Source organism: Bidens hawaiensis, unplaced genomic scaffold, assembly GCF_021521415.1.
Source record: "Bidens hawaiensis isolate Kalapana, Puna unplaced genomic scaffold, B.hawaiensis_p1.1 tig00082751_1, whole genome shotgun sequence".
In the NCBI taxonomy this organism is placed as follows: domain Eukaryota; kingdom Viridiplantae; phylum Streptophyta; class Magnoliopsida; order Asterales; family Asteraceae; genus Bidens; species Bidens hawaiensis.
In genome coordinates, this window is record NW_027503906.1 from 1 (window position 1) to 19,109 (window position 19,109).

The following is a 19,109-nucleotide window of genomic DNA, read 5'->3' on the forward strand; positions in this document are numbered from 1 at the left end:
GATCGAGGCCGTGTAAACCGATACAAGTATGAAGTGAAGTAGTTAACGAACTAGTTTTGATTGTATCACCTAGTTTGTAATAGATGTTAGAACAACGTAATATATTGTAAAATTAGTTAATAATGTTTCTTTATGAACAATGTATTTGATACCAGTTATGTCTGTTACATTACCGTTTTACGCTTCCGCAAATCGCTTAACGGGGTGTGACAAAACCAACATTTTCAAAATAGATTAAAAACATTATTAGTATACAAGAAGGTTGATATGTGTTCTTAAAATAATACTTTTTTAAAACGACGACTTTATTTTGTTTAAACTATCATACTCTTCAAATTTAGAGAGCTCCGTTGTCACACTCTGGTCATAGTGTCATACTATGTTGTTTTAATCGGGGGGCTCACGATGACTTTGAGAGTTTTTCTTGGACGCTCCCCCAAGAAACTACACCGCCGTCTGCCACTTGACAATCGTGCCACCATAAAAGCATAACTCTTTGGCGTAACATACAGTGGTACGAAAACCCTGACGGGTTCGGGGGAAACTGACAACTTTTGCACAAAGCCTAACACAAATTCATCATTGTCAATATCCACCCAAAGTGACACAAATGGGGATCGAACTTGAGTCTTCGTTGAAAAACCCAAGCACCTTGCCACTGGGTTACAAACAGGAAATGGTATCAAGAAAAAAAAACTAAATGTCATTAAAATTGGGCGTCGACAATTTTTTTCTCATGCTATTTGAATAGTCAACTGATCAAAATCGAAGGCAAAAGTGATCATATAGGAAATATGGTTGTGTGATTTTCAAAGTTCTAGGTCAAATCATGAGTTTAAACATCTCATTGTCTTATTATTTCAAAATCATGCTCATGTCCAAAAAAAAATCACAAAAACAAAGTAATTTAATTAGATTAATCATGTTTCACCCTAATTAACGAATAATTACAAACATTGATTGTATCCACACTCGTACAAGTGATCCTACTTAACTATCAATATACATAATTAAGTAATAGCACCCAAAGCAATGACTAACAACATCATTAACTATGATTAACCGTTAATGAACTTAATAGATCACGAAATTAACTAATTCACCATAAACCCCAATTTACAACAATTAACTAAATTGTCCATCATTGGCTTTATTTAATCACAATAGATAATAATTCGAACCACTTGACCATTAGTAACCTTAATTGATCATCAACGACTCCAGTTGACAATCATTTATTCATTTCAACCAATAATTGTAACACCCCGACCAAAGGCGGATTATACATCGGGGCGCCACATATTGTTTCATTACTCGTGACACTATTGGGTGTCAATATTTAATAAATACATTCATTCGCGCACGCGCAAAGTAAACACAAGATAACATAAATCAATATATTATAAGGCAAAATATTAGAACAACAAATAACTTGTCTTGATACATTTTAATCTAGGTCCAAAATAAAGAGAACTTCCTATGTGTCCACAAGCTCCAAAACAGCTACTGCAAACCTGAACATGTGTTAAAATAAACGTCAAACACTTGCGTGTTGGTGAGAAATCAAGTTTAATACAATACATAGATAACAATAAATCTGCGCGCAACATGTGTATGTCTGGTTTTCAACAAGGGTGTAATCTGATCGGGACCAACTCTAAGATTCATAGACTGCCAGTGCTCACAATTGAGCTCACAAACAAGAAAGACTGTGCAAGTGTAACAAAAGAGAAAATCATAAACGATAGTTCTCCCGTGTTCATCTAATGGTACCATGAGAACTGCGGAATAGACCGACAAGACGGTTAATGATCCACACATACAAATAAACAGCCAAGTCTACGTCATCAACACATGGGATACTGCGCGACTAAAGTTCATAAACAGTTTAAGACTCTAAGTTTGTATGAACACATGAACATCCCAAAACATTAAAAGCAAAAAGGGATTTGGTACGAGATTACTCACTTGATAATCGGTGCGGTGTAAGATAAAGCAAGAACCAACTTTAAACAAGCACAAGTTAACCTATAAATAAGATTATTGTTTTAATGATTGGTTTTAAGTCTTGATTATAAGTTAGCATAATTAATAAGTAAATTATTATATATAATATATATATTACCGGAAAAGCAGGGCAGAACAGGGAGGAAGACGGAGGCAGAGAGGGAGGCGGCAGGGAGAGCAAGGAGGAGGTTAAATTAAGTGTTGGTGTGTGATGTGTTAGGAAAAATAATACTATTATTTATAGGGAAACCCTAGGAGACATGAATCCAGAAAAAGGGGAAAAGATTCCAAGACAAACAGAACAAGACAAAACAAAAGATAACAAAAGATATCAAAAGCAAGTTCAGAAAGTAAAAGATATCAAAAGATATGGCAGCAGGGAAAAAGAGAAAAAGGCTGACAGGGAACAGTAAAAAGGCATGGGAGGGTCAGATAAAGGTACTGGTCAAGCATGGAAAAGCAGATCTCAAAAGATAATGTCAGTCACTTTTTTTTTTCTGCCAACCAATGGGGTTGGTGCGCATGCTGCGCCGAAAGTAACTTTTCAGACATAAAGCAGATTAGGTCAACGGCTCAAAAGATAAGACATCACAAAAGCAAACGGCTAGATTAAACAGAAGAAATGACTCAAGACATAGCGCGAGAAGGCTTAGGCGCACCGCGGGAAGAATCACATTTCTTAGCGCGCCGCGGGAGGAACTATAATTCCTAGCGCGCCGCGGGAAGAACTATAATTCTTCGCGCGTCGAGGGATGAACTACGATTCATAGCGCGCTGCGAGAAGAACTACAAATCCTTAGCGCGTCGCGGGAAGAACTACCGTTCTTCGCGCGCTGCGAGAAGAATTACAATTCTTAGCGCGCTGCGAGAAGAGTTCGTCTCGCGTATCGCTGGAACAGATGGTCTTCACGCAGGCTTCCTTGTAAGGAGTCTGGCGCGTGGAGGTGCGCAGACAACCTTAGGCGGGAAGGAACAAAGGACAAGCAAAGGGTTAGAAGAAAAAGGGGGAAACAAGGCTTAAGGGCGGGACGGCGACAAGAGGGAAAAGAAGGCGGAAAGAGAGAAGAAGAGGGACGGGACGGCGGAAAGAAAGAGAGAGAAAGAGGCGGGAAGGAAAATATATATATTATTATTAAAAGTAAAATATAAGTATAAATAAATATTAAATCATAAAAGGAGATCGGGTCAGAGAAACGGGTACCTGGGTCGGGTCGGATCGGGGCAGATGTTACAGTCTCCCCTACTTTAAGAAATTTCGTCCCGAAATTTATCTCGAAGTAAGTTGCGCAGAGAACAGGTGCGGGTACTTGATCTTCATTTGATCTTCCCTTTCCCATGTAAACTCGGCTCCGCGCTTGGACTCCAACGAACTTTCACGATAGGGATGCGACTGCGCTTGGTTTGCTTAACCTCGCGATCCATAATCTCAACAGGCTTCTCAACGAAATGCATAGATTCATCAACTTGAACTTCATCAAGTGGAATGTGAAGGTTCTCGTCAGCTAAACACTTCTTGAGATTGGATACATGGAACGTTGGATGCACATTACTGAGCGCGGGGCGGCAGGTCAAGTCTGTAGGCAACTTTTCCTACACGCGCGAGAATCTTAAATGGTCCAACATATCGAGGAGCAAGCTTACCTTTCTTCCCAAAGCGGACAACACCTTTCCAAGGCGACACTTTGAGGAGAACAAGATCACCAACTTGAAATTCGAGAGGCTTCCGCCTACGATCTGCGCAACTCTTCTGTCGGCTTCTGGCAGTCAGCAGATGATCACGGATCTTGGCGATTTTATCGGTTGTCTCTTGAACAAGTTCGGGTCCTGTGATTTGAGCTTCTCCCACTTCGCTCCAACAAATCGGGGAGCGGCACTTACGACCTTAAAGTGCTTCAAATGGGGCCATACCGATACTGGAATGATAGCTGTTATTATAAGAGAACTCGATCAAAGGCAGGTGCGAATCCCAATTACCTCCAAAATCAAGAACACAAGATCGGAGCATATCCTCAAGAGTTTGAATAGTTCGCTCAGACTGACCGTCAGTCTGAGGATGATATGCCGTACTCATGTCCAAGCGAGTTCCTAGCGCAGATTGGAGAGATTTCCAAAAGCGGGATATAAAACGGCCATCACGATCGGATATGATGCTCAAAGGAGTACCATGGCGGCAGACAATTTCCTTGACATAAAGCTGCGCGAGTTGCTCAACACGGTAGTTTTCACGAATGGGCAGAAAGTGAGCAGACTTAGTCAAACGATCCACTATTACCCAAATGCTATCATGTTTGCTTGCTGTCAAAGGTAACTTGGTAATGAAGTCCATCGCTATACCTTCCCATTTCCACGTAGGAATTTCTGGTTGTTCGAGCAAACCATATGGGCGTTGGTGTTCAGCTTTTACCTTAGAACAAGTCAGGCATTTAGCTACGAACACAGCAATATCCTTTTTCATACCGGGCCACCAATAAGTAATGCGCAAATCCTTGTACATCTTATCAGCACCAGGATGAATAGAATACCGAGATTTGTGCGCTTCACTCAGGATATCAGCGCGAAGATTCTCATCAAAGGGAATCCAGATGCGATTAAGATAGCAGAGAATTCCACTCAGATTAGGGACAAAGTGCGCTTCCGCGCCACACGCTAACTCGGCGCGAAGGTTACCATTACTGATGGATGCGCGCTGCGCGTCACGAATGCGCGATTCAAGGTTGCTTTGGATCGGCGCGAAGCGAAGCTGGGTGCGCGGCAAGATACAGTTAAGCTGGCAGGGTTTTCGGCTGAGCGCATCGGCTACCACATTAGCCTTACCAGGATGATACCGGATCTCACAATCGTAATCGCTGATGAGTTCGTTCCATCGGCGTTGCCTCATGTTAAGTTCCTTCTGATCAAAAATATGCTGAAGGCTTTTATGGTCAGTGTAAAGGATACACTTAGTACCATAAAGGTAGTGTCTCCAGATCTTCAAGGCAAATACGACTGCACCAAGTTCGAGATCGTGAGTCGTATAATTCTTTTCATGAACCTTGAGTTGCCTCGATGCGTAAGCGATAACCTTGCCTCGTTGCATAAGAACACAACCGAGACCTTGGTTGGAGGCATCGCAGTACACGACAAAATCATCATTACCCTCAGGTAGCGCAAGAACAGGAGCTTCACACAACAAACGCTTGAGCGTTAGAAAGGCTTCTTCTTGCTTCGAGCCTCAAATATACGGTTTACCTTTGTGCGTTAAAGCTGTTAAAGGCAAAGCGATCTTCGAGAAGTTCGAAATGAAGCGCCGGTAATAACCAGCTAAGCCCAGAAAGGAGCGGATCTCAGACGGAGTGGATGGCGTAATCCAGTTCTTGATTGCTTCAATTTTGGATGGGTCGACATGGATACCCATCTTGTTTACAACATGACCAAGAAACTGTACTTCATCAGACCAGAATTCACACTTGGAAAGCTTAGCATAGAGTTGCTCAGCTCTAAGCTTCTGCAACACCAACCGAAGATGTTGCTCATGCTCGGCCTTGGTCTTAGAATACACCAGAACATCATCGATAAACACAATCACGAATTTATCCAAGAAAGGTCTACACACCCGATTCATTAGATCCATGAAAGTTGCGGGTGCGTTGGTTAAACCGAAGGACATGACCAAGAATTCAAAATGGCCATAACGAGTTCGAAAAGCAGTCTTGGGAACATCTTCATCGCGGATGCGCAACTGGTGATAGCCAGAGCGGAGATCAATCTTGGAAAAACAAGAGGCACCTTGGAGTTGATCAAAGAGGTCGTCAATGCGCGGTAAGGGATACCGGTTTTTAATGGTGAGTTTGTTCAACTCGCGGTAATCAATACACATGCGAAACGATCCATCTTTCTTTTTAACGAACAACACCGGAGCACCCCAGGGCGAAGAGCTAGGGCGGATGAATCCTTTAGCGGTCAACTCTTGAAGTTGGCTTGCCAATTCTTGCATCTCAGCGGGCGCAAGACGGTAAGGAGATTTAGCTACGGGGGAAGCACCAGGGACAAGATCAATACGGAACTCGACTTCACGAGCGGGAGGGATACCAGGAAGATCATCAGGAAAAACTTCAGGAAAATCACGCACAACAGGGATATCGCGAAGCTTCTTTTCTTCAGCAGGTTTAACCACATGGGCTAAGAATGCAATACACCTTTTCCGCATGAGCCTTCGGGCTTCGGCGCAAGACATAAGTTTAAGACCGCGGGAGGGTTTCTCGCCGTAGATATGCAGATCACCATTTTCTCGAGGTATGCGAATCATCTTCTTGGCGCAAATAACTTCGGCGCGATTATGCGAAAGCCAGTCCATACCAATGATAACATCAAAACTTCCAAGAGGCATGGGGATGAGGTCGATCAGAAAATCGTTTTCGTTAAGGTTAAGCGTGCAATCTTTAATCACCGAGTTAATTAAAACAGTTTCGCCATTAGCCAATTCAACTGAAAAATCTTCTTTTAAGTTATCGCGCGGTCGCGCAAGCTTCTGCTCAAAGGCGCGAGAGATAAAACTTCGATCGGCGCCAGTATCAAAAAGTACAGAAGCATAAAATCCGTTAAGCAAAAATGTACCATTAACTACGTCATTATTCGCTTGCGCTTGGTGCGCGGTTATGTTAAAAGCTCGTCCACGCGTCACTTGGTTTGAAATCTGGTTCACCGGATTCGCTTGCGTAATCTGAACTTATAGCCTTGGGCATGCGTTCCGGAAATGACTGGGATCACCGCAATTAAAGCACGATCTGGGTCGTGGGTTTTGGTAGGTTGGTTGTGGGTTCTGCGGGTAGACTGGTGGTGTTGGCGCAATTGGATTGGCGGGAAGGACTCTACAGTTTTCTGTAAGGTGACCAGCGCGGCCACATCGGTTACAAAGTCGACATGGGACTTGAGGTGGGTGGTGGAGTCTACAGGTTGGGCAGAAGGGGTGGTTTCCTGTGTAAGGTTTCTTAGTTGGCGGGGCAGGGAGTGCTGGATTGGTTAAGGCATAGTTGTGGACTATAGGAGGGATTGGGTAGGCTGACAGAGGGTTAGGCGCGTAAACTGGAGGTTGGTAGACGGGTTGCTGGACTATGGGTGGGCTGGTAAGCGCATAGGCTTTGCGCCTGCGCTTGAGGTTGTTACGGTTTGAGGGTTCTGGTTTGGTTTCTGTTGGTTCAGGGGCAGTCTTGGTGGGTTTGGTCTTCTCAGTTCCTCGCAGGAACAGGGTTCCTGCTCTGACATGGTTGTCGCTGAGCACAGCGGCCAACTCGATGGCGTCAGAGAGGGTTAGTGGGTTTCTGGCCCATACAGAATCTTGAATTTCCATGGGGAGACCCCCAAGGAATTTCTCTATGGCTCGGCGGGAAGGGGTAACAAGGTGAGGGACAAGCAGGCTTAGTTCATGGAAGCGCGTCGCGTACTCGCGCGCTTCACCGCTGTATTGCTTAAGACTCCAAAATTCCTCCTCCAGGCGCTTAACTTCGTTGGGAGGGCAGAATTCTCGCGTCAGAATTTCCTTAAATTCCTCCCAGAGCATGCTGGAAGCAGCCTCTGCGCCACGCGCATGAGCTACTCCATTCCACCAAGTGAGCGCTCTAGATTCCAGGACACTGGAAGCATATAGGGTTCGTCTGTCTGAGGGGCATTGGGTGTGGAGGAAAGTGTTTTCTATTTTCTCAAGCCACTGGAGCATCACGGTGGCTCCTTCAAGGCCTGTGAACTTTGGAGGGTTACCCGCGTTGAAGGATTTAATGTTGTAACCAGAGGTGTTGGTATTGTTTTGGCTCAAAGCTTGGGCTATTGCGGTGACCATTTCCTGGGAACGTTGCAGCGAACGTCTGCGCGCGGCTTCTTTCTTCTTGAGATGGCGACGAGATAGCGGAGGCATTCTATAAAAATTTTAATTTTAGTTAATATCTTGGTTTTATCGCAAAGTATAACCTTATAAAGCTTGGTTTCGCGGAGTCAGTTACTGTCAAAAGTTAAAGTAAAATAAATGACCCTAAATGCAGACTTAATAAAGGTAACAAATTCGAATCAAGAATCGACAATTCATGTATCACCATGACTTTCCGAATTCCCAATTTAAAATATACGAGCAAACGAGTATTGGAGATTGACGATTCATGTATCACCATGACTTTTCAATCTTCAATATAAAATATACAAGAAAATGAGTATTGGAGGTTGACAATTCATGTATCACCATGACTTTTCAAGTCTCCAACCTCAGAACATAATCGTAAATGGAAATTGAAAATCAACTATTCATGTATCACCATTACTTTTCGGATTTTCGAATCCAACAAACGAATATGTAAGTAAAATCAATAAAAATCGAAATTCAATCAAAGATCGAAATATCGCGGAATAAAACATAAATCATATACTGCGTAAGCGCGAGCATATTCATAAATAACGAGTAATTAACAATAAGCGTGCAAACATGAGATTTCTCTCATGCGCGAGAAGGGACTCTTAGGTATTCTAGGCCGTTACGTCTAACCACCTATCCTAAAGTCAACGAGCTCTGATACCAATCTGTAACACCCCGACCAAAGGCGGATTATACATCGGGGCGCCACATATTGTTTCATTACTCGTGACACTATTGGGTGTCAATATTTAATAAATACATTCATTCGCGCACGCGCAAAGTAAACACAAGATAACATAAATCAATATATTATAAGGCAAAATATTAGAACAACAAATAACTTGTCTTGATACATTTTAATCTAGGTCCAAAATAAAGAGAACTTCCTATGTGTCCACAAGCTCCAAAACAGCTACTGCAAACCTGAACATGTGTTAAAATAAACGTCAAACACTTGCGTGTTGGTGAGAAATCAAGTTTAATACAATACATAGATAACAATAAATCTGCGCGCAACATGTGTATGTCTGGTTTTCAACAAGGGTGTAATCTGATCGGGACCAACTCTAAGATTCATAGACTGCCAGTGCTCACAATTGAGCTCACAAACAAGAAAGACTGTGCAAGTGTAACAAAAGAGAAAATCATAAACGATAGTTCTCCCGTGTTCATCTAATGGTACCATGAGAACTGCGGAATAGACCGACAAGACGGTTAATGATCCACACATACAAATAAACAGCCAAGTCTACGTCCTCAACACATGGGATACTGCGCGACTAAAGTTCATAAACAGTTTAAGACTCTAAGTTTGTATGAACACATGAACATCCCAAAACATTAAAAGCAAAAAGGGATTTGGTACGAGATTACTCACTTGATAATCGGTGCGGTGTAAGATAAAGCAAGAACCAACTTTAAACAAGCACAAGTTAACCTATAAATAAGATTATTGTTTTAATGATTGGTTTTAAGTCTTGATTATAAGTTAGCATAATTAATAAGTAAATTATTATATATAATATATATATTACCGGAAAAGCAGGGCAGAACAGGGAGGAATACGGAGGCAGAGAGGGAGGCGGCAGGGAGAGCAAGGAGGAGGTTAAATTAAGTGTTGGTGTGTGATGTGTTAGGAAAAATAATACTATTATTTATAGGGAAACCCTAGGAGACATGAATCCAGAAAAAGGGGAAAAGATTCCAAGACAAACAGAACAAGACAAAACAAAAGATAACAAAAGATATCAAAAGCAAGTTTAGAAAGTAAAAGATATCAAAAGATATGGCAGCAGGGAAAAAGAGAAAAAGGCTGACAGGGAACAGTAAAAAGGCATGGGAGGGTCAGATAAAGGTACTGGTCAAGCATGGAAAAGCAGATCTCAAAAGATAATGTCAGTCACTTTTTTTTTTCTGCCAACCAATGGGGTTGGTGCGCATGCTGCGCCGAAAGTAACTTTTCAGACATAAAGCAGATTAGGTCAACGGCTCAAAAGATAAGACATCACAAAAGCAAACGGCTAGATTAAACAGAAGAAATGACTCAAGACATAGCGCGAGAAGGCTTAGGCGCACCGCGGGAAGAATCACATTTCTTAGCGCGCCGCGGGAGGAACTATAATTCCTTGCGTGCCGCGGGAAGAACTATAATTCTTCGCGCGTCGAGGGATGAACTACGATTCATAGCGCGCTGCGAGAAGAACTACAAATCCTTAGCGCGTCGCGGGAAGAACTACCGTTCTTCGCGCGCTGCGAGAAGAATTACAATTCTTAGCGCGCTGCGAGAAGAGTTCGTCTCGCGTATCGCTGGAACAGATGGTCTTCACGCAGGCTTCCTTGTAAGGAGTCTGGCGCGTGGAGCTGCGCAGACAACCTTAGGCGGGAAGGAACAAAGGACAAGCAAAGGGTTAGAAGAAAAAGGGGGAAACAAGGCTTAAGGGCGGGACGGCGACAAGAGGGAAAAGAAGGCGGAAAGAGAGAAGAAGAGGGACGGGACGGCGGAAAGAAAGAGAGAGAAAGAGGCGGGAAGGAAAATATATATATTATTATTAAAAGTAAAATATAAGTATAAATAAATATTAAATCATAAAAGGAGATCGGGTCAGAGAAACGGGTACCTGGGTCGGGTCGGATCGGGGCAGATGTTACAATAATGACCATAACTCATAGCAATTGACCAGTATCCCTAGCTAACCTTATTTGACCACTAATGAGCGTATTTGATCAAAACAATCTACCTAATTAATTCGCCATAAACAATCCTAATTTATAGTATTAGTTACCTATAATGGGCCATTAATGGCTCTAATTGACCATAATTGACCATGGCTTGATTCACTTGACCACCAGGGACCTTATTTGGTCATTAACGACCCAATTGACCATCGTTTATCCTAAATAATCAATAGTAACCCTAACTAAACGTAGTGACCAATATTGACCATAATAATTTAGCTCATAATAGTCATTTTTCTTATTGTGTGTGTATCAAGTATATACTAATATACAAATGTCACACCCCGACCAATGAAGGCGGAAACGTCGAGGCGCGACATGATTGCTCATTGCACAATGACACTATAAAGTTACAATATTTAAACAACTCATTTAAATCCATATCATCATAAATAACACAACAATTGTTCATACAAAATGCCAAATAGATAGATAAACAAATAACTTGTTCTTTTATTTTCTAATATCCTAAAGCCAAAATAATAAGTTTCTTCAAGTAATCCAATCAAGCTAACATCAAACCTGTAACATTGCATAAAATAGAGTTTGTCAACATGAAGGTTGGTGAGCAATTTTCATAGTTTTGGACAATAAGTATATAGTATGAAATCCACAACTAGTATATGAAAACAATAAATAATAGCAACAATTTAGATAATAAAACCGTCAATAAGAATACATTGACGAACCGTCAATAAGAATACATTGACGATAATAATGAAATCGTTAATAAGAATACATTGACGAAACCTTTCTATATGGGGATACCATATATACTCGGAATTAACGTATGATCATACTATGATGAGGCTACCCGCCTTAGCATTCAAGAGGCTACCCACCTTAGTGTAACATCCTACAATTTTAATTATAAATAAAGAAAGTTATGTTTAGTGATTTCACGTTGTTAATTATTTAATGTCGAGTAAGGAGGGAGTTGGGCTTAGATTGCGTAAGATGGGTTAAATGAGAATGGGCCTCGGGTCCGTGGGCTTAGAGGGATATAAATATCCCATCCCAAACCCAATCTTTCATTTCCACCTTCTTTCTTCACACACTCAAAACACACACATTCTAACCGATCAAGATTCGAAGCCGAGACCCGAGATTTTGTTGATAGATCTGAGTTGGTAAGGTAAGAACAAATCCTCCAAAGCTAATATTACTGAAAATGGTTAGGATTGGATGGGTTAACCGGACCCGAAACCCAAACTGCCCAAATCGGACCCCTAAAACGTCGATTTTAGGCCGATTTGATGGTTGGGATTTGTAGGCGCCGATCATACGATTCCGTGGGTACCAAAATCGAGTTATTTGGCTAAGAAACGAAGGATTTATGGGCAAACAGATCTGCAGCGCGATAACTTCGCCTGCAAGATTAAGTTCGCCTGATGAACTTCGCCTTCAAGCGTAACTTCGCCTTCAAGCGTAACTTCGCCTAAGGTTTAACTTCGCCTGAAGCCAAGTTCGCCTAAGGGTAACTTCGCCTACGGCCAAGTTCGCCTAAGGTTTAACTTCGCCTGAAGCCAAGTTCGCCTAAGGTTTAACTTCGCCTGAAGCCAAGTTCGCCTAAGGTTTAACTTCGCCTGAAGCCAAGTTCGCCTAAGGTTTAACTTCGCCTGAAGCCAAGTTCGCCTAAGGTTTAACTTCGCCTGAAGCCAAGTTCGCCCGAGGTTTAACTTCGCCTGAAGTGAAGTTCGTTTAGAAAATAAATTAAAAACCTAATGGAAAATGTGTTAAGGCAGTTATCGAAAATAAAATTTTTCCAAGCTGACCTGGCAGCTTAACCCCAGCCAGGGGCTCTGCCCCTTGGACCCCGCTAGGGGCTGCCGCCCCTAGAACCCCGCTGCCAGGGGCGCTGCCCCCAGACCCCCGTTCGTTGTGGGTCATATATAAATAGAAATACAAAACGAGTAGTAGTAGTTAATTGATATGTGTAAATATTATACAGTTAGCCGAGCCCAGTTAAAGAAAGGAATTACGATCAACGGCGAGCGTAACAGGATCCAGGTGAGTTTCTAGCCCTATTCCTTGTTATGTTTTCGGGGCTGTGTGCATACTTGATGTGTTGTTAATACATTTATCCTAAGTGATAAGTGTATGCCATATGTGATATATGTGATATGTATGAATGATTGCTTGATGGTACGTGAACGATCTTCGGATATTGCACGTACTGTCAGGTTGTAACGTTATAAATATGGTAAGTATGATATGTATGTTTATGTGTATGAACGTAATAAAGTTAATAAAAGAAGGAAATGACGGTTGTATGGTTGTATGGTTACGAAAAGGGTACCGAGCCCTAATAATACTCGAGGTATGATGTATGGTTGTATGGTAACGAAGAGGGAATCGAACCCTACTAATATTCGAAAACAAGGGACCAGACCCTTATAATATCTGTGATGTTAGGGACCAGACCCTTATAATATCTGTGATGTTAGGGACCAGACCCTTACAATATCTGTGAGGATAGGGACCAGACCCTCATAATATCTGTGATGTTAGGGACCAGACCCTTATAATATCTGTGATGTTAGGGACCAGACCCTTATAATATCTGTGAGGTTATAGGGCGAAAGGCTCTTTAAAACGTATGATTATGAATGTAAAGAAAGTATGTAAGTAAGAAAGAAAGTATGTAAGTAAGAATGAAGGTATGAGTACTTATGTGTGTATGAAAGAAAGTTATGAGGTTAAGTACGTATGTATGTAATAAGGTATTGTATGGTATTGTATGATTAACTAGAACTCACTCAGCGTAGCTGACTTTTAGTATGCACGCAGGTGAGTAGGATGAGACAGCTGGCTTGAGTGGAGGACACATGGCAGAAGACTAAAGCCTGGCATCTGAAGATCTGATATGTTTTATAAGTTATGTTTTGATTTTGAAAGACAAGAGGAATGTTTTAAGACATGATTATGAATTGATATGTAATGTTTTATGAAAGTTTTATATTCCGCGTAAAGTTTTTAATTAACTCTGATATTTAGAACTGTGTTTATGAGTAAATCCAACACGAAAGTAGGGTTACCGGCAACTGGGCCTTACACTTAGCATTCAAGAATTTGCACATAATCATGTAAAGCATATAACACCAAATCAAGCATTTATTTAAGTAAACATATACAATACGTGTTGTGGTTTAAGACTCAAGTATAAATCATTTAAATTTGAATAAGTACGCAATGCCACCCCCAAAACGAAAGATGGAAAACGGGGGATGAAAAAGTACTCACATTAACAAGTAACTTGAAAGATAGTGTCGTGAATAATCAGAGAGATCGGTTTAACGAGCAAGACTTATATTAAACGGGTCTTGTGTTAGTAGGTAGTCTTGGAAGGGTTCAAAATAAAATACATGACAAATAAAGTAAATAAATAAAGTTTAGGATTTAAAAATATAAATATTTGAGAAATTAAAGAAACGAGTTTTGTAAAATAAGTTTACTCGAAACCGGGTCTCGGTATTCTATTCATTAGTTTTTTTCTTTTTTTTTACTCAACCTATGTTAAGTAATAATGTGGGTTAAAATGCGATATTGCAAAACCCTTGGTTATAAGAATACCAAAACGAGGTTTAAACGAGTGTTCGGGTTTGTCGGTTCGAGACTTGATAATTGACCAAGCTCACAGTTAACTTCCCAAAATAATAAATGTTATGAGATAACTCAGTAAAATCAAAATAGACTTAACCAAGTATGTAGTTCTATTGTGAAGAACCTTAACGTTTGTTAAGCGAGTATACGACCTTATCGGTTCGAACTTGTTATAAGATCAAGTTGGTTACCGACATGCCAAGTATGTTTAGAAACTAACTAAAATTGATTTAAAATATAATCTTGAAGAAAAATATGAGTTTTGGTGGCTAAAAACACACTTGTGTGTCTTAAGCGAGTGAACTCGGTTTAGTTCGGTTTTTGGTTCAGTCCTTGACTCGGAATAAGACCGAGGATGGTTACCACATACCCAATTACCATGGAACTTGTAAAATAACTTATAAATAATAATACTCAAGTTTTACATTCAAAAAGTTAACAATAATGCTTTTAAACAAAAGTTCGGTTTTTGGTTCGGTCCTTGACTCGGAATAAGACCGAGGATGGTTACCACATACCCAATTACCATGGAACTTGTAAAATAACTTATAAATAATAATACTCAAGTTTTACATTCAAAAAGTTAACAATAATGCTTTTAAACAAAAATTCGGTTTTTGGTTCGGTTCTCAACTCGGGATGAAACCGAGGCTAGTCACCACATACCCAATACCATGGAACTTGACAAATATGAACAATAAACTAAAATATGTAGAAGTTAAGCAAGTATAACAAGTTATATGGTTAGATTTGTTAAATATATAAACAAGGACTAAAAAGTCCTCCATATAACCTTGCCTTACTAGCCCGACATTTCAACTGGTCGAGACCAGAGAAATGAAAGACCGAAGGTAAACAAGGAGTGTATATTATATATATGTTGTAACATCAAGCTTTAAGTATTGAGAAGTTAGTTAAAATGAAAGATTAGCTTATGAAGAACAACCTTAGAATTCAAGAATTTGAGAGAGAAATAAAGAAATGAGCAAACACAAATGAAGAAGATGGGTGTGTATATATAGGGTAAGTTGAATGGGTCTTTCATAAAGGGTGTTTCATGAAAATGGGTTGGTTATAGACCCAAGAAAGCACAAACTACAAATGGGTCCTTCAAGTATCCATTTTGGTAGTTTTAGTCCCTGGAGTTCGTTTTGAGCGTTTTCGGGGAATTTTAAGAACCGAAAAGGGTGTTTTTTTTTATCCAACAACTATAAAACAAATATTTAACATACAATTCATCATTTTGATAATATCGAAAGGTTCAGGATACAAAACGGGTCGGGTTTACATTAAGAATACAAGTATAAAATAACCCGAAATTGACAAATATCACAACAAATATATTTAGTTATTTATTTTGTCTCGTCATTTTAAAAAAAGGTAGAGGTTTACTAACTTAACTTAAATGAATATGATATTTACACATATTGTACATTGTTAAATACATTTGGGTATTTACCTTGTCATGTCAATTTCAAAATATAAAATTTTATTACTTATTTTTTATGTAACTAATATCTACACACATACACACATTTTATTAGTTTTATTTTTCTTATTATTAGTAATTTTATTATAAAAGTATAATGATAATATGAAAAATAAATAAAATTATTATTGCTAACATATACATAGACACACGTACAAATGCATACACATACACACAAACACCCACACATACACACAAACATATGTGAAGAAACACGAGATCAGCTGGGGTTAACAGGTGCTTCTATAACGTATGGTCAGTTGTGAATCTTGAATTTAAGGGTGTGATGCGCTATGATCTGCACGAACAAAGATGCAAGGAAAACTATTGTGTGGTGTTGGTTAGAATGGAGAGACGTTTCCATCTCATAAAAACGTCAAAATTGTCGTCATGATGGTCTCTCCGTGTGTACATGTGTGTAAAGCATAAAGAGATAGTATATTGTAGAGAGTGAGGGCGGAATCCTTTACAGTTTGGTGTCATCCTCTATTTATAGTCGAGGGTATGGAATGTTTATGGAAGGTTCACTAGATCAAGTATCAAGGGAATATTCGATATGTCCCCTCTGCAGCTATCGTAGTGGAGATCATGGATACTGACTTGGCGCATACCTATTGTACATGTGATGATCCCCATGTTTATGTCCTTTCCTGTCCAGCTATGTACCAACGGTGGTCTCGATATAATTGTACCCCCACCACGTGTTGTTTTGTTTGTATCCTTTTATGTGTGCATGCATAGGTGTATTTTTCCTTTGGCGTTTTTCCCTTTGCGACACCTTGGCTATTTATTTAGACTCAAGCTCGGATCTAACCGGGATCTAGGTTCATATCTCTTCATAAGTACACTGACACCTACACACATGCATTTATACATACATACCACATACATATACACAGGCACACACAAACACTAACACGTACACACACATGTACAAACACGAATACTCATACACATGTGCATGTACATACATACACACACAAACTTACATGTATACATACATATGCTCACACACATGCATATACACACATACATCATTTTTTTTATTAATTATTAATAAATTTACTTTAATAATAATTATGCTATTTAGCATACTTGCTAAAGTGCCATCATGCTTTTTCTTCCTTTGCTTCGCAGATAAACTCTCATAAGTATTAGATCCAACTCCTATTACAATAATAATTATAAACATATATTTATTATTTATTTTTTCAAGTTTTCAACGCATTTCCAACAAAAACATATTTTTTTCCTACGCATTTATGACGAAATACATTACAAAAAAAAAATCAAGATTTTTTATAAGAAATTTCATGAAATAGAAATCAAAACCTGCAAATAAACATCAATAAGAAATGCGTTGGAATATTTCCTACGCATTTATGACGAAATATATAACAAATTACAAAAAAATAAAGATTTTTTTTGTATAAGAAATTTCACGAAATATAAATCAAAACTTGTACATTAGAATATTTCCTACGCATTTCCAACAGAATATATTATTTATTTGTTTTGTTTTTTTATGTTACGTATTTCTCACGAAAATGTTATATAAAAGTGTGCAACTATATTTTCGTTGGAATATTTGCTACACATTTCTAACACAATTGCCTTTTGTTGCTATCTTGTCACAATTGTGTTGCAAATTTAGGGTTCTCATTTCTAGTAGGAATTGCGTTTGAAATTTGTAGGAAATAGCGCTCGTAAGAAATGCGTTGGAAATTTTCGTAGGAAACATTGCTCTTTTCTAGTAGTGGATATGAGTCGACTGATGTAAAACTTTTCATGAAACGGTGATTCAAACGACGAAAAAAACTTATTTTGAATCACCGTTTCGAGATAAGTTTTACATCAGTCGAATCGCATCATTTTTTCGATCAAAAGCCCTAAAATATCAGTTTGAAATTTGGGAAAAAAAAACTTAACAACGTTAATTGTTTTTTAGCGGAGATCCATTGAGAGAAAAATAGTCAAAAGCAACCATTGCAGTGATTTTTGGAATTCAGACAATACAAAAAATGTGGGATTATTTACTTCCAATTTGCCAAAATCTTTTTCGGATTTTCCTTACAATGTGAAGGAGTTTTCCATGGTGGGTGCAATGAGATTTGTGGAACTAGTCATGCCATTATGCATGTGCCCGAATGGTAAGTTGACTGCGAAGCCCACTATAGCTCAGTCGCACCACCCAAGGTGCGAGTTAAGAAGCAAGCTCTTATGTGTGTTTAATGAATTTGTAATTGTGTAAATTGTATCAATGATTGTACCAAATTTGCGAGCTCCTGATGGCAAAATTGATAATATTAGTTAGTATGAGATGCCGAATGTTATTATCATTTTTTGTGAAATATGCAAAACATATTTGTGGTTGAACTTTTAATGCAATGGTAGAACTTACAAAGTAAAAGAAACATATGTATGCATTAACTGAATAATTCAACCTAAACATGCATCCATAGCTTAGGATTAAAGTTGTGATATAAAGTATAAACTTAGTTACAATATTTATTCTGATAGGTTGTATCAGTATTTTAGTAGTATTCCAGTCCATAAGAATATTTGCTAACTGAATCCCTGGCTCAAACCGGTTATAGCACGGGTCATCCAGAAAACTATAATGTCCAAACCGCTGCATCTATTGAAAAAACTATTTCTTCGGAAATTACAGCTGTTAAGAGAACGTTTATAACGAGCTGTTTTTACCTGTTTGGAGACGCATAGAAAGATTGCCCATTTACACCCGTGTTAGAAAACGAGTTGTTTTGACCCGCATTAGGGTAAAAAAAACCATTTTTACTTGTGTAAGTATTAACCGTTTTATCTCACATTAACAATAGTTCGCTTATTGATGCGTGTTTTGATGTGCTCTAAAAACTAAGTAGTTTTAGGCTGCGTAAAAAAGTAACCCTCTAGACCAGAAATTTTATTACTATTATTATTATTATTATTATTATTATTATTTTAAGAAAGGGTGATGTAAAGGAGGCCACCGAAGCCCAAGTATTCAACATTTTCCATCAAGGCCACTCTTACATTAAGCCCAAGTATTTATTTCTAGGAAGGTTAATATAATAAATAATTTTCATGTGTGGAGGGTGATATTGGATCGGTTACCTAGCAGGAGTAATTTATGTAATCGGGGAATAGATGTTCCATCTACTTTATGTCCTTTATGTGAAGCGGAAGTTAAAACAGGGAGTCATGTGTTTGGTGATTGTTCGTTGGCCGGAGGTATTTGGAGGGCGGATGGTAGATAGTTAGAGGTGCCCTCATGAAATTCTAAAACGCTAGAGATGTGTTGTTGGCTGGATTCTGTTTCATTTAGCAAGCAAAAGAAAAATTCTTGAAGTGATTATTTTCTTGACTTAGGGTTCATTTGGAGGAAACAAAATGATA